The sequence below is a fragment of the Ascaphus truei genome, chromosome 5 (genome assembly GCF_040206685.1).
Source record: "Ascaphus truei isolate aAscTru1 chromosome 5, aAscTru1.hap1, whole genome shotgun sequence".
In the NCBI taxonomy this organism is placed as follows: domain Eukaryota; kingdom Metazoa; phylum Chordata; class Amphibia; order Anura; family Ascaphidae; genus Ascaphus; species Ascaphus truei.
Window position 1 is genome coordinate 132147547 of NC_134487.1, and position 15357 is coordinate 132162903.

Here is a 15357-nt window from a genome sequence, read left to right on the forward strand (position 1 = left end):
CTCACAGCACATGGGCGCGGCTTCAGTCCAAGTTTTGCAAAAGAAGCAGCCCCTTATGTACCCAGGGGGAGGGTCCCAGATCTGAGCCCCTGATAGGGCATCACACAGGCCGTAGGCCCACCCCATCCCCCCTCCCCCTGCCACTCCAGGGAGTTTACTGCAGTGGAACCCAGATTAACTCTAACACTGCCTTCACTGGTACCAGGGTTTATCTGTTAGACAGAGAAGATTAGTAGCCAAGAGGATACATGGCTACATATGTATGATGGAGTCATAGTTTGTTGTTTGAAATCAAGTTTGACACATTGCATCATGTACAAAAACCTGATATTTAAATGAAAACAGAATTATGTGTATTTAAAAAAATAAATAAAGTAGTCCCCCCGGGGACTACTAATTCTATAAGGGGTTATCGGCCTTAATGGGTACTCAGTCTTGTACTGCCCCTCCTCAGAGTGTCTTGTGACCAGTGACGTCCCCATAGGGAGACAGAAGAGTACATATAGCTCCACCCACTGTTCTACAAACAGGTTCTTAAAGCTGCAGTTCCAGCTGCCGTTAATGTTTTTTTCTCTATTCAATATGTGCATCAATTCAATCTGTACACTGACAAGTGATTAGCCAAATTGCAGATCGATCCGTTCTACTGTGATCCATCGCTTTTCTCGGGGTTATTTAATGCAGTTATTGCTGCAAAACAGTACCCACGATGCAAAGTTCTGTGTGGAAGATCATGTGACCAGGCAGGCACTAGATACAATTGGTGCACTGCTAGAGAGGGCTCAAGAACCAGAGCCGGTCTCAGAAGAGGAAGGGGGTGTGACTTTGTAAATGGTTTCTATAGGAACAAAAAATGCTTGCTACATTAGAATACATTAAAAATGTCTTTACAAAGTGTTAAAAAAAAAAAAAATGCTACCAGTATTTTCACTGATTTATAAAAAAAAAATCACACAAGGATATTGCTTGAACCCCAGCTTTAGGAGTTCTGACTGGGATCGTCATCACTGCGAGTCCTGTAAATAGTTATATGTGTATAGCTAAGTGTATTAAGATGTGTCCTGTCACTGTTTGCTGTTTTCAGTTAGGATCGTGCCCTCTAAGTAAGCGCTAGTTCTAAGATTCCAAGATCCTTCTCACCATGGAAAAGGAGGAAGCATGCTCTTGATAAGAGTTCCCGGCATAGTAACTCCGGAGTGTGTTTGGATCGGCCAAACGGAAAGGTTTTTAGTGCAATCCTGATCACATAGGTGTGTAAGAAGTATACAGTACATAGTTTGCGTTTTGCTAAACCCGAAGCCCGAAATATATTCCTGAAATGCCCATCCGATACGGGGCATTACTAACTCTATGCAAGAGAGATCCCTTACTATGGGTAACCTCCCCAGCTAGGAGTGAGAGCTACCAGGGAGATGAAGTTCAGAGTGATACTGTATGTTTTTCCACGGGTTTCTGTCAAGTGAGATATATGTCAATACCTTTGGAGCCTTATAGACGGATGTCAAATAAAGTACCTTTTATGTTCTACAAACGTTCCTGGTGCCCATCCTCTCTCTATTTGCTTATTCACGCACCTACGCAGCACCCTGAACAGGTACGAGCACAACCTCCGTTGGAGCCGGGTAAGGAGGCTTACACTTATTATTTATAATAGCCATACTGTGAAAATAGTACGTTTTGTTACCTGTATAATGAAACATCCGTGCTGCGTCTAATGAATTTTTGGGGTTGATACTGTACATGGCAACTTCCCCCTGCGCTAACACTGTTAACAGTCATTTGTGGGTTTACACCTAGTTGAACTTAGCGGACGATTTTGACGCACTTTTTCATTTGTCGGGGGCGCTCAGAAAAGTTTTTGTTTTTAGTACATCCCATTTATATTTGTACACTCAGTGCGTTCAGCTTCAGTCCAGCGAAAAGAAGGGAAAAATATTTTGTAGACTTTAATGGCGCGGATTGATACATTTTAGGTTAGTACACACAAGCGCAATTCAAAAAGGAGATTTCCGTGAGCCAAATTGGTGCCAAACACCCATTTTTGCCATCTATTCGTAATGTGAGCAGGGTTATAAACGTTATTAATTCTTTATGAATATATAATTACACGGTAACATATTTACTACTCCTGGGGAGTGTTGCAACACACAAAACTTTCCAAGGCACTAAAGCAGGGCTGCACAACATACGGCTCTCTGTGTGGCCCGAGGTGACTCCGGCCGGGTGCCAGTTAATTAATTAATTCAATTATTATTATTATTTTTTTTTAAAGTTTAAAAAAATGGGGCTTAGTACCGGGGAGAGAGGATGTGCTGATCTAAAAGAGGTAGAGGGGGGGGGGGTGTGTGTGAAAAACGGGCTGGTGCAGAGGTGGCATGTGAGGGGTGGGTGGGCTGCTGGCATGTGAGGGGGGGCTGCTGACATGTGAGGTGCAGGGGGGAGAAGTGATGTGAGGTGCAGGGGGGGTATGATGTGAGTTGCAAGGGGGGAGAGAGTGTCATATTGAGGAGAGGGGGAAAGAGTCATATTGAGAGGAGGGGGAGAGAGTGTCATATTGAGGGGAGGGGGAGAGAGTGTCATATTGAGGAGAGGGGGAAAGAGTCATATTGAGAGGAGGGGGAGAGAGTGTCATTTAGGGGAGGGGGAGAGTGTCATATTGAAGAGAGGGAGAGAGAGAGTGTCATATTGAGGAGAGAGAGTCATATTGAGGGGAGGGGGAGAGAGTGTTATATTGAGGGGAGGGGGAGAGTGTTATTTTGAGGGGAGGAGGAGAGTGTTATTTTGAGGGGAGGGGGAGAGTGTGTCATATTGAGGGGAGGGGGAGAGTGTCATATTGAGGGGAGGGGAAGAGTGTGTCATATTGAGGGGAGGGAGAGAGAGTGTCATATTGAGGGGAGGGGGAGAGCGTGTCATTTAGGGGAGGGGGAGTGTGTCATATTGAGGGGAGGGAGAGAGTGCCATATTGAGGGGAGGGGGAGAGTGTGTCATATTGAGGGGAGGGAGAGAGAGTGTCATATTGAGGGGAGGGAGAGTGTCATATTGAGGGGACGGAGATAGAGTGTCATATTGAGGGGAGGGAGAGTGTCATATTGAGGGGAGGGAGAGAGAGTGTCATATTGTATTGTATTGTATGTCTTTATTTATATAGCGCCATTAATGTACATAGCGCTTCACAGTAGTAATACATGTGGTAATCGAATAAATAACAGATAATATAAATAACAGATCATGGGAATAAGTGCTTTAGACAAACATAACATTAAGGAAGAGGAGTCCCTGCCCCGAGGAGCTTACAGTGTAAATATTGAGGGGAGGGAGAGAGAGTGTCATATTGAGGGGAGGGGGAGAGAGTGCCATATTGAGGGGAGGGGAAGAGTGTCATATTGAGGGGAGGGGAGAGTGTGTCATATTGAGGGGAGGGGGAGAGTGTCATATTGAGGGTAGGGGGAGAGAGTGTCATATTGAGGGGAGGGGAGAGAGTGTCATATTGAGTGGAGGGGGAGAGTGTGTCATATTGAGGGGAGGGGGAGAGTGTGTCATATTGAGGGGAGGGGGAGAGTGTGTCATATTGAGGGGAGGGGGAGAGAGTGTCATATTGAGTGGAGGGGGAGAGAGTGTCATATTGAGAGGAGGGGGAGAGTGTCATATTGAGGGGAGGGGGAGAGAGTGTCATATTGAGTGGAGGGGGAGACAGTGTCATATTGAGGGGAGGGGGAGTGTCATTGAGAGGAGGGGGAGAGGGTGTGATTTAGGGGAGGGGGAGAGAGTGTTATATTGAGGGAAGAGAGACATGGGGGGGATGCTGACATGGGATGCTGACTTGGGGGGGGCTGCTGACATGGAATGGGCTGGGGGGATGTGGAGGGGGTATTGTGTGTTTGATGTGGAGGGTGGTATTGTGTGGGTGAGGGGGAGAGATGGGGGTATGAGAGATAGATGGGGAGTATCATAAAGGTTGATAGTGAGGGGTTCTGGGGGAGATGAGGATGATGATGATGGAGAGATGCTGGAGGAGAGATGATGATGATGATAATGATGATGATAATGATGATGATGATGATGATGATTTAACCCGTGCGGCCCAATTTTTTTTTCCTTGGAGCAGTTCGGCCCTTCTCACTTTACGAGTTGGGCAGGCCTGCACTAAAGGGTAATGAGGTGAGTTAGCACAGAAGGATTACACAGCAGGGAAGAGTTCTGTGTATCTCTCTGTGTATCTCTCTGATATGATACATGTATGTCCCTGCTGTTCATGGCTCCCCACCCTTTCCTCTATTTACTTCATTAGATACACATTGGAACACAAAGAGGTGCACACACGTGTATTTTAATGACATAAAGGAAGGGAGGGAGCCAGGATGCCTCCTGTTGTCAAGGACTTTGCTTATCCTTATAATCTATATCAAACAAAAACAAGTGGGGATGTGTGTGGTTATATGAAGCTTGCAGTGCTTGTGAAGTGTAACACCTGTTTTCTGCACAGGCAATTAATTGATCATTGAGTTCTTAATAAAGGAACATTCCTCCCTATTAAAGCGACAGGCTCCCTCAGAACCCATTTATTGTTTTTCTCACAGGGTACACAGCCAGATCAATCAAGGGGGGATGGCTCAACTCCAGTTCTGAAGCCCCTCCAACAGGTCAGGTTTTCAGGATAACCCTGCTTCAGCACAGGTGGCTCAATCAGTCTCTGCTTCAGCACAGGTGGCTGAATCAGAGGCTCAGACTTCGACTGAGCCTCAGATTGAGCCACGTGCTGAAGCAGGGACTTATTGTGCCTCCTGTGGTGAAGCAGGGATATTCTGAAAACCTGTCCTGTTGGGAGGGGAGCTTGAGGATAGGAGTGGAGCACCACTGGGTTATGGAAATATTAACGTAGTCAATTTGCTAAAGCACACCCCATGCTGTATAAATCAATAGTTAAGTTAATGAGTGTTCCTATACAAATGTAATAACAGAAAGTATGTACCATTTCCTTCAAAATCAGTGTTTGTCAGTGCAATTACACATACACACAGTATGTTTCTGCAATTAAAATATATTGCAGAACTTTCCATCAGGAATACACTAAAATCACGTGATTATTTGTATTTCCTTGTACTCGGATGTCGGCCTGAGGAAGCATTGGGTCACTTTGTTAAGAAAACTTCTATAACATTCTAAATATATACTGTATATTTTATGAGCATCAAATAAAACTGGGCTACATCTTACATGCCGTCGGGCCAGGTCTATATGTACTCATCAGTGATATTCCATAAGATATCTTGGCTAAAGAAACCTTATAGCACATTAAAGTGAATGCAGCACTTAGTGAAGATGGCCCACTATCCCATTTAGCAAAATGTACAGTGAAAAAACTCATCCTTCTCTTCCATTTTGTAATGTTTGTCTATTAATTTAAATATATATTTAACAGATTTTTGACATTTTGGCTAACAAGCCTGACTTTGAGCTGCACATCAACAGCTAAAATGCTACACATGCTGCTTTCATTACTGGTTAAATAGAAGTTCATACCTAACTTCAGAAAGAATGCTGCAGTCATTCCAAAATAGCATTATACACGACTGAATTCTGAAGCGCTTAGAAACTTAACTGGAAAGAATACGTCTCAGAAATTACTAGACAAATTCACAAATTGCATTGTGTGTAATCAGGATGATTAAGAGAATGTGACTTAATTTGTGGTTAATAAGGATTTGTATTGGAAGTTAATGGCAATGTTTAAAAAGCTTGCCCTGTCCTGTTTGCACGCTTGAGGAAATGACTTGCAGCCCTGATATGTTACTAGTCTATACAGCCAGTGACAAATAAAATAAAATGCATTTTTGTCAGCTAAAAATCCTATATTAAACTTGTCAAGGCCGCTCTGCATTCAATAACAGCACCTCTACTTTTCAATTGGAAATCAACCACTGGTTAAGAGGCAACTTCAGAAGATTAGGAGGATGGAGATGCCTGGCTTCCATATAGCTCACTCAACAGAGACTTTTCTCACTACAGTAGACAAAGATCTACATGAAGCTAAATCCCAAGATCATTTTTCCCTACTAATCCTACTCAATCTCTCTGCTGCCTTCAATACTGTCGATCACTCTTCTCCTGCATATTCTAAATTCTCTTGGTATCCGCAACAAAGCTCTATCCTGGTCCTCATCATACCTCGCCCATCGCATATTCTCTGTCACTGTTGCTAACGGGTCTTTGTCTTCTGTTGTTCTGTCTTTTGGAGTAACTCAGTGCTCTGTACTGGGACATCTCCTTTTCTCTCTCTATACATTATCACTTGGTGACTTTATTAACTTTTTTGGCCTTAGGTATCATATCTATACAGTTGATACGCAGATATCTCTTTCCACCCCTACTCGCACTCCTTCGATTCAGTCTCAAGTCTCCGATTTCCATCTGGTTATATCCTCGTGGATGGTGCTCCGCCGCCTAAACTTAATATGGTTAAAACGGAGCTCCTCATTTCCCCCCCTAAATCTGGCCTAATACCCCCATTTTCCATCACTGTAAACGGTACTACCATCTATCCTGTCACCAAAGCACGTTGCCTAGGAGTGACATTTGATTCCTTCCTTTCCTTTTCCATTCACATACACAGCATAGCCAAAATGTGTTGCTTCTTCCTCTGTAATATTTCCAAGATGCGCCCTTTCCTCTGCCAATCTACTGCTAAAACTCTAATGCGGGGGTTTCCAAACTCAGTCCTCAAGGGCCGCCAACAGGCCGGCTTTTATGGATATCCCTGTTTCAGCACAGGTGGCTCAGTCTTTGACTCAGTCTTTGACTGAGCCACTGATTGAGCCACCTGTGCTGAAACAGGGATACCCATAAATGCCGGCCTGTTAGCGGCCCTTGAGGACTGAGTTTGGAGACCCCTGCTCTAATGCATGCCCTTATTCTCTCCGGTCTGGATTATTGTAACATAATACTAACAGGACTCTCTGCCTCATAACTTTCTGCCTTGCAGTCAATACAAAATTCAGCTGCTAGAATAATTTCACTTGCTCCCAAAATAGTATCCGCTCATCTCCATAAATCCCTCTCCTGGCTCCCAATCAAATTTCAGATCACCTACAAAGTACATCTCCTTACCTTTAGGGCCCTCCACTCATCTTCTCTTTCCTACATATCAGCTTTGATCTCTTGTTATGCCCCTGCTCATCTCCTGTGTTCTACCCATAACAGTCTTCCTTACACCCCTTTCACCTCTACTGCTCTCTTGCCCTAAACCTTTTTCCTTCACTGCACCTTACCTGTGGAACTTCCCAAGCACCTTCTCTCCCCAAAACAATTTTATTTTTCTTGTTGCGAGGGCTTGGGCTCACCTGATGTTGCTGTTCTGGGGCTCACCCCTAAATGTGCTTAGTTTGATCAACAGTCATTTATGTCCCATGTACATTCACAATTTTCTCAAGGGCGCCATTTTGTCTTTGCAGTAGGCTAATACTGTTGGGCGTGGACCACCACCATTTTGAATGTACCACTCCTCTATTGGGGATTGATGCAATTTTTTACTTTCGTATATTGGCAAAGGTTTGCAATACATAGTCCACACTCTGTTTTTTCTCCTTATTTTAGCAGCGCTCTCGTCTTCCTCGACGGAATTGTACAATGTTGTCAAAGTCCACATAAAACAAACTCTTCGCCCTAAAAATTCCAAATTGGGCAAAACACAAACAGTGTTCCTCTTTCTTTTTTCGTGGTTGCCCAGCCTCATGTTGGGCGCCAAATGTAACCCTCCCTGCCCGGCTTCTAGGGAGATTACGTTATAAGTGTTATATATGGCTACTCCGGATAGGTTAGGTTGACTCGGTTTGCTGGGCGGTGCGGTAGCAAGATTGTAGAATAATGTGCGCCAGGAACTTTTGTCAAACAACAGTCTTTTACTCAGGTCCCCCAGCACGGGGACCGCACACCACACAGACAACATTGTACATTTTATTTATTTATTGTAATCGAATAGAAAAACGGCCCATAGGGTTGCATTTTAAAGCGTTGGATATGCCATTCGTGGTAAAGTGAAAGTGAAACGTTGGATAGCGAGGACCTCCTGTACTTAATATATAACTATATAACATGTCAAGTTAGATGCAGCACTAGGCCTTTTTGTCTTTTGTTGGATACATGAGGTCACAATCCTAGTAGCACTCTTTTTGACTATATATACGATGTGGTGGATATGAGTTTACTAGGGCTGTGTGAGCTTTGAAATTCTCCCTATAAACTCACCATTTGTAAAGTTTTCCACATTTTGGGGCCTATGCAGAGAGCAGCGCTATTTGAAAATTCGCCATTTTTTAGAGAAAATCGCGCAGAAAACAGCAGAAAATGGCGAGTTACGAAAAACGCGCCAATTTTTTTTTTCTATTTCTAAAACTCGCCTCGCGGCTGGCGAGAACCTCCATCTCGCCAGTTTTAAAAATATCCTTATGCAGAGAGGCGCGAACGGCATCTAGCGGCTGTTCGCGCCAATAAAATGGCGCGATTGTCTCCTTTTTGCCTCGCCAGAAAAAGTTGGCAAGAAACTGCCGCTCGCGTCCATAGCAAAGGGAAAAACAAGGCGCAATTTTTTTTTAACACATTTCTGCAGCGCGCATCTCGCCAATTTAAACTCGCCAGACGCATTCATGTTAAACATAGCAGAATTTGCACATTTCTGCATATGGAGAATAAAACTCTCCAAAAAAGCTACTTTTTATTAAACTCGCCAATTTTAAAATTCGCTGCTCTCTGCATAGGCCCCTCTGTGTTTAACCCTTACAATCTGGGTGAAATGTGGCTCTGTCCTTTTTGTGGTAATCGCAAAGCACAAAACTGTTTTGGTCTTGTTGTTTTGAAAAGCCGACTGAAGCGAATTTATCCAGATCAGCAAAATTCAGATCTGTCTTTCACAAACAAAGCTATGGATAAATGAATGTAGAGACTTGTATAAGTGCTCGCTGACCCAGAAGTATGTCTGCCTAGCTACTGGATAAACAACATGATGTTAATTATTTATATTTAAGGTTGTAACAACATTGAAATGACAACTCTGCTAAACAAAAACATGATCTACAGACTGTTACTTCCCACCCATTGTATTCATTAATCTACTGCATTGTTAATAGACAGATGCTGATAAAGAGGCAGTCAGTAAGAAGCTGAGAAAGCACAGGAAGCTGCACTGCACTGTACGGCTGCGGTCCCAGTGCACGCGCGCCTGGCGGGGGGGCGGTGCGTGCACAGCGCTGCACCCGCAGTCCTGGGAGGGAGAGGTTGCGATGGGAGGGGGCGTGGCGGGGGGTTTTGTGGGGGCGTGGCCATGACCTCACGCGGCTGGTTCGCCCTCATTGGCTGAACCGCCAGCGGGGGCGTGGCCACGGCTCCGTCGCAAGTTCCACACACAATTTTTTTGTGTGTATGGAATCTTGCAGTACAGCGCGGTCGCTGAATGTGCGCCGACGCATGTACTCAGCCCTGAGTGACTGGGGGGGCGTTGCTTGTGCGCACAGCGCACGCCTGTGGCAGTCACTGGGACCGCAGCCTACTGGCACTGATTGTGATGCAGGCTACATGTGAGTCATTATTAGGGGATTGTTAACAGTCAATGCCTCTCACATGGCATTTGCCCACCTGGAAAATAATTATGACTATGACTGACACTGCTAATTGACTGCTAAACAGGATTTTTCCTAGCAACATGTAAACTAACTCCCACATGCAGGCCTCACATACCTGCCAGCTATTTTAGCTCAGCAATTCTATGTGTGGCTCTGAATAAGAGGACCACCTTGAGCTGAAGGGGAAGCTAAGGGATTTTACAGCCACAGTCCCTGCCCAGTGGATTTTACAATCTATGATTTTTGTGTCTGAGGCACAGGGAGATAAAGTGACTTGCCCGAGGTCACAAGGAGCCGACACCGGGAATTAAGCCAGGTTCCCCGGTTTCAAACTTAGTGTCGTTCTTTACAGGGTCAGTGTCTTTACTCCCTGAGGCACTCCTTCCCGTATATTATATATATTCATATATTTTATGGGCTATTAACAGTGATAAGCTATAACACACTATATATGGCCCTATACAGCGCTGAAAGACATCTTACAGCACATTAACATTTTGAATGTGACTTAGCTCTGCTTAGTAAATATAGCCCTATGGATCTAACCGATGTTATTGCACCAATTATAACATGATAACGTGTTTCCGCTGGTGTGTGTTTTATCGTACAATTATCAAGCCAATACAATGGAGCCGCGATTTGCTAAATCTCGCTGCACGATAACAGGTGTAATAATGTTGGCTGCATCTGTAATGTTTATCCATGACATTGTATGGGTCCCTCTAACTATATCACATTTATCACTTCTGAAACCCTGCATGGACCTAACCAGAAACCCTGCACTTGCATATGCTAAACCACTGCACTGACCCAACTCAGAACACTGCACAGACAGCCTAGAACACCACATTAATCTCACCTAGAACATGCTATCAACACAACCTGGAACCCCGTTCCACTGCACCAAGAACTTTGTACTGAACCGACCAAGAAAAATACACTGATCCAACATAGAATACTGGACTTCCAATAAGTGGAACACAATGCTGGCCATTCTGTGCATTGTATATTGCTCTGCCCAGTTCTATGGAATCAGACATTTGGTTGTGGCTATGTTGCTGTGAACAAGTCGCAGCCGCGTTTGGCCGCCGAGGGGCCTTTCACCACCGCTGCCGCCGTTCCGCTATCAGCCATTTCTCCAATAAGGTCAAATCAATTAAGGGGTTTTAGCGGCTAAGGCAGGAGGATAAGGATATGGTCTTTAGGGTAGAGGGTTAGGTTTTTCGGGCAGGGGATTAGGTTAAGGGGTTATGGTCTTTAGGGTAGGGGTTCAGGGTAAGGGGTTTTAGGTTAAGGGTTTAATGTTTTTAGGATAGGGGATAGTATTAGTATTAGGGGTTAAGATTGGGATGTTTTAGGGAAAGGAGGTTAGGTGCTTACTTTGGCAGCGAAACAGCCGGCGGCGAGATGTCCGTGCAGCAAGGTGAGTGGCGGGTAAGCGTCGGCGGCAACTTGGTCACGGCGAAATGTCAACGAACAAATGTCCTGCGCCGCCAGTCCTATACCACCACAGTGACACTTATATAGTGCTACTAAACGACTATATTCTATATACTATTAGTGTTAGGACCTGTGAGCAGGGTCTGCCTTGTCGTGGCTCACAGGCTTACAATGCTTTGGCCAAAGGGTTAAACTAAATGACTCCTTTTCAAGAGAATATATAAGTATTTTACTGTGTATTTCTGTCATGTTGGATGTAGCATCGGGCTTCTCTGTCGCTTGTTGTATACATTTGCCACGCTCAATAGCACTCCATTTTGACACATATACATATATATTTTGTGGGGGCTCAGGGGTTCCCAAAAAGAGCTTGCTGGGGCTCTGTGTGTTGTTTGACACTTATATAGCCCTGTACTGGCAGCTTTCAGTAGTAGGACTGCTAAAAACACAACTTTTACCATAATTAGGAATATCTGCTTAACTCTCCCACAACTAGCTCATCGTTATTGTCGTTTACAATATTTCCCTGTCAATCTCTTTGCTGTTTTTTTCTGTGACAGTCTATAGTCTGTGTCATTTTGCAACACACGGCTTGATGTGCCAACAGGATCCCAGCTCAGTGGTGCAGAAAGAGATAAGAAACAGAAGATGAGAAAATAGATATTAATAAGATATATATATAACATTCTCAGGAGAGCATACAAAGATTAGAAACATTGAGCACTGTGCCAAAAATTGCTATATTGCAAAATATACAAACAAACAGCCACTTTTGGGCAGTATTCCATGCATCAGAAATGTCCACATTTAAATTTGATGTGAGTCTGTTCACCTTATTGATACATTGTACTGTATAACTTGATTTTAATATAATATTATGGTTTAACATGATTTCTGTGTTGCATTTTTTATTTATGTGCGATTTCACACTTTAGAATAATGTGCTCAAGAAATGTGTTTTTGTGTGATTTGTAACCTTATAAATGTGCGCATTAATGTCCACTTAACCATGATTTCTTATCTCACAACACGAACATTTGAATGTCATTTTGGCAAGTTCCAAATCATGTAACCAGTTTAAAGTAGTCTCTGGGAAATTGGAGGGAAGGGGTCATGACTTTGGCCATGAAGGACCTGCCCAGGAAAAAAATAATGTTAGAAGAGAGACTTGGGGGTCGGCGGAGGGGCTATCACATCCATTGTCTAGCAGAGTGGCTAGATTGGGGCTTATAAAGGGAGACTCAGTGTCTCCTCTCTCCCGGGGGGGGGGGGGGGGGGCACTATATGCATTCCTCTCTCCGGGGGGGGGGGGGGGGGCACTATCTGCATTCCTCTCTCCCGGGGGTGTGGCACTATCTGCATCCCTCTCTCCCGGGGGGGGGGGGGGGGTACTATCTGCATTCCTCTCTCCCGGGGGGGGGGGGGGGGGCACTATCTGCATTCCTCTCTCCCGGGGGTGGGCACTATCTGCATTCCTCTCTCCCGGGGGTGTGGCACTATCTGCATTCCTCTCTCCCGGGGGGTGGGGGGGCACTATCTGCATTCCTCTCTCCCGGGGGGGGGGGGGGCACTATCTGCATTCCTCTCTCCCGGGGGGGGGGGGGGGGGCACTATCTGCATTCCTCTCTCCCGGGGGGGGTGGGCACTATCTGCATTCCTCTCTCCCGGGGGGGTGGGGGGTGGGCACTATCTGCATTCCTCTCTCCCGGGGGGGGGGCACTATCTGCATTCCTCTCTCCCGGGGGGGGGGCACTATCTGCATTCCTCTCTCCCGGGGGGGGTGGGCACTATCTGCATTCCTCTCTCCCGGGGGGGGGGGCACTATCTGTGTTCCTCTCTCCCGGGGGGGGGGGCACTATCTGCATTCCTCTCTCCCGGGGGGGGGGGGCACTATCTGCATTCCTCTCTCCCGGGGGGGAGGGCACTATCTGCATTCCTCTCTCCCGGGGGGGTGGGCACTATCTGCATTCCTCTCTCCCGGGGGGGGGGCACTATCTGCATTCCTCTCCCGGGGGGGGGCACTATCTGCATTCCTCTCTCCCGGGGGGGGGGGGCACTATCTGCATTCCTCTCTCCCGGGGGGGTTGGGCACTATCTGCATTCCTCTCTCCCGGGGGGAGGGCACTATCTGCATTCCTCTCTACCGGGGGGACGGCACTATCTGCATTCCTCTCTCCCGGGGGGAGGGCACTATCTGCATTCCTCTCTCCCGGGGGGGGGGGGGGGGGGGCACTATCTGCATTCCTCTCTCCCGGGGGTGCACTATCTGCATTCCTCTCTCCCGGGGGGAGGGCACTATCTGCATTCCTCTCTCCCGGGGGGGGCACTATCTGCATTCCTCTCCCGCGGGGGGGGGGGCACTATCTGCATTCCTCTCTCCCGGGGGGGGGCACTATCTGCATTCCTCTCTCCCGGGGGGAGGGCACTATCTGCATTCCTCTCTCCCGGGGGGGGGGGCACTATCTGCATTCCTCTCTCCCGGGGGGGAGGGCACTATCTGCATTCCTCTCTCCCGGGGGGGGGGGGGCACTATCTGCATTCCTCTCTCCCGGGGGGGAGGGCACTATCTGCATTCCTCTCTCCCGGGGGGGGGGGGGCACTATCTGCATTCCTCTCTCCCGGGGGGAGGGCACTATCTGCATTCCTCTCTCCCGGGGGGAGGGCACTATCTGCATTCCTCTCTCCCGGGGGGGCACTATCTGCATTCCTCTCCCGGGGGGGGGGGGCACTATCTGCATTCCTCTCTCCCGGGGGGGTTGGGCACTATCTGCATTCCTCTCTACCGGGGTGGGGGCACTATCTGCATTCCTCTCTCCCGGGGGGGAGGGCACTATCTGCATTCCTCTATCCCGGGGGGGGGCACTATCTGCATTCCTCTCTCACGGGGGGGGGGGGGGCACTATCTGCATTCCTCTCTCCCGGGGGGGGCACTATCTGCATTCCTCTCTCCCGGGGGGGAGGGCACTATCTGCATTCCTCTCTCCCGGGAGGGGGTGGGCACTATCTGCATTCCTCTCTCCCGGGGGGGTGGGGGGTGGGCACTATCTGCATTCCTCTCTCCCGGGGGGGGGGGGGCACTATCTGCATTCCTCTCTCCCGGGGGGGGGCACTATCTGCATTCCTCTCTCCCGGGGGGGCACTATCTGCATTCCTCTCCCGGGGGGGGCACTATCTGCATTCCTCTCTCCCGGGGGGGGGCACTATCTGCATTCCTCTCTCCCGGGGGGAGGGCACTATCTGCATTCCTCTCTCCCGGGGGGAGGGCACTATCTGCATTCCTCTCCCGGGGGGGGGGGGGGCACTATCTGCATTCCTCTCTCCCGGGGGGGTTGGGCACTATCTGCATTCCTCTCTCCCTGGGGGGAGGGCACTATCTGCATTCCTCTCTCCCGGGGGGGGGCACTATCTGCATTCCTCTCTCCCGGGGGGGGGGGCACTATCTGCATTCCTCTCTCCCGGGGGGGGCACTATCTGCATTCCTCTCTCCCGGGGGGGGGGGCACTATCTGCATTCCTCTCTCCCGGGGGGGGCACTATCTGCATTCCTCTCTCCCGGGGGGAGGGCACTATCTGCATTCCTCTCTCCCGGGGGGAGGGCACTATCTGCATTCCTCTCCCGGGGGGGGGGGCACTATCTGCATTCCTCTCTCCCGGGGGGGTTGGGCACTATCTGCATTCCTCTCTCCCTGGGGGGAGGGCACTATCTGCATTCCTCTCTCCCGGGGGGGGGGCACTATCTGCATTCCTCTCTCCCGGGGGGGGGGCACTATCTGCATTCCTCTCTCCCGGGGGGGGCACTATCTGCATTCCTCTCTCCCGGGGGTGGGCACTATCTGCATTCCTCTCTCCCGGGGGTGGGCACTATCTGCATTCCTCTCTCCCGGGGGGGAGGGCACTATCTGCATTCCTCTCTCCCGGGGGTGTGGCACTATCTGCATTCCTCTCTCCCGGGGGGGTGGGCACTATCTGCATTCCTCTCTCCCGGGGGGGTGGGGGGTGGGCACTATCTGCATTCCTCTCTCCCGGGGGGGGGCACTATCTGCATTCCTCTCTCCCAGGGGGGGGTGGGCACTATCTGCATTCCTCTCTCCCGGGGGGGTGGGGGGTTGGCACTATCTGCATTCCTCTCTCCCGGGGGGGGGCACTATCTGCATTCCTCTCTCCCGGGGGGGGGGGCACTATCTGCATTCCTCTCTCCCGGGGGGGGGGTGGGCACTATCTGCATTCCTCTCTCCCGGGGGGGGGGGGCACTATCTGCATTCCTCTCTCCCGGGGGGGGGGGGCACTATCTGCATTCCTCTCTCCCG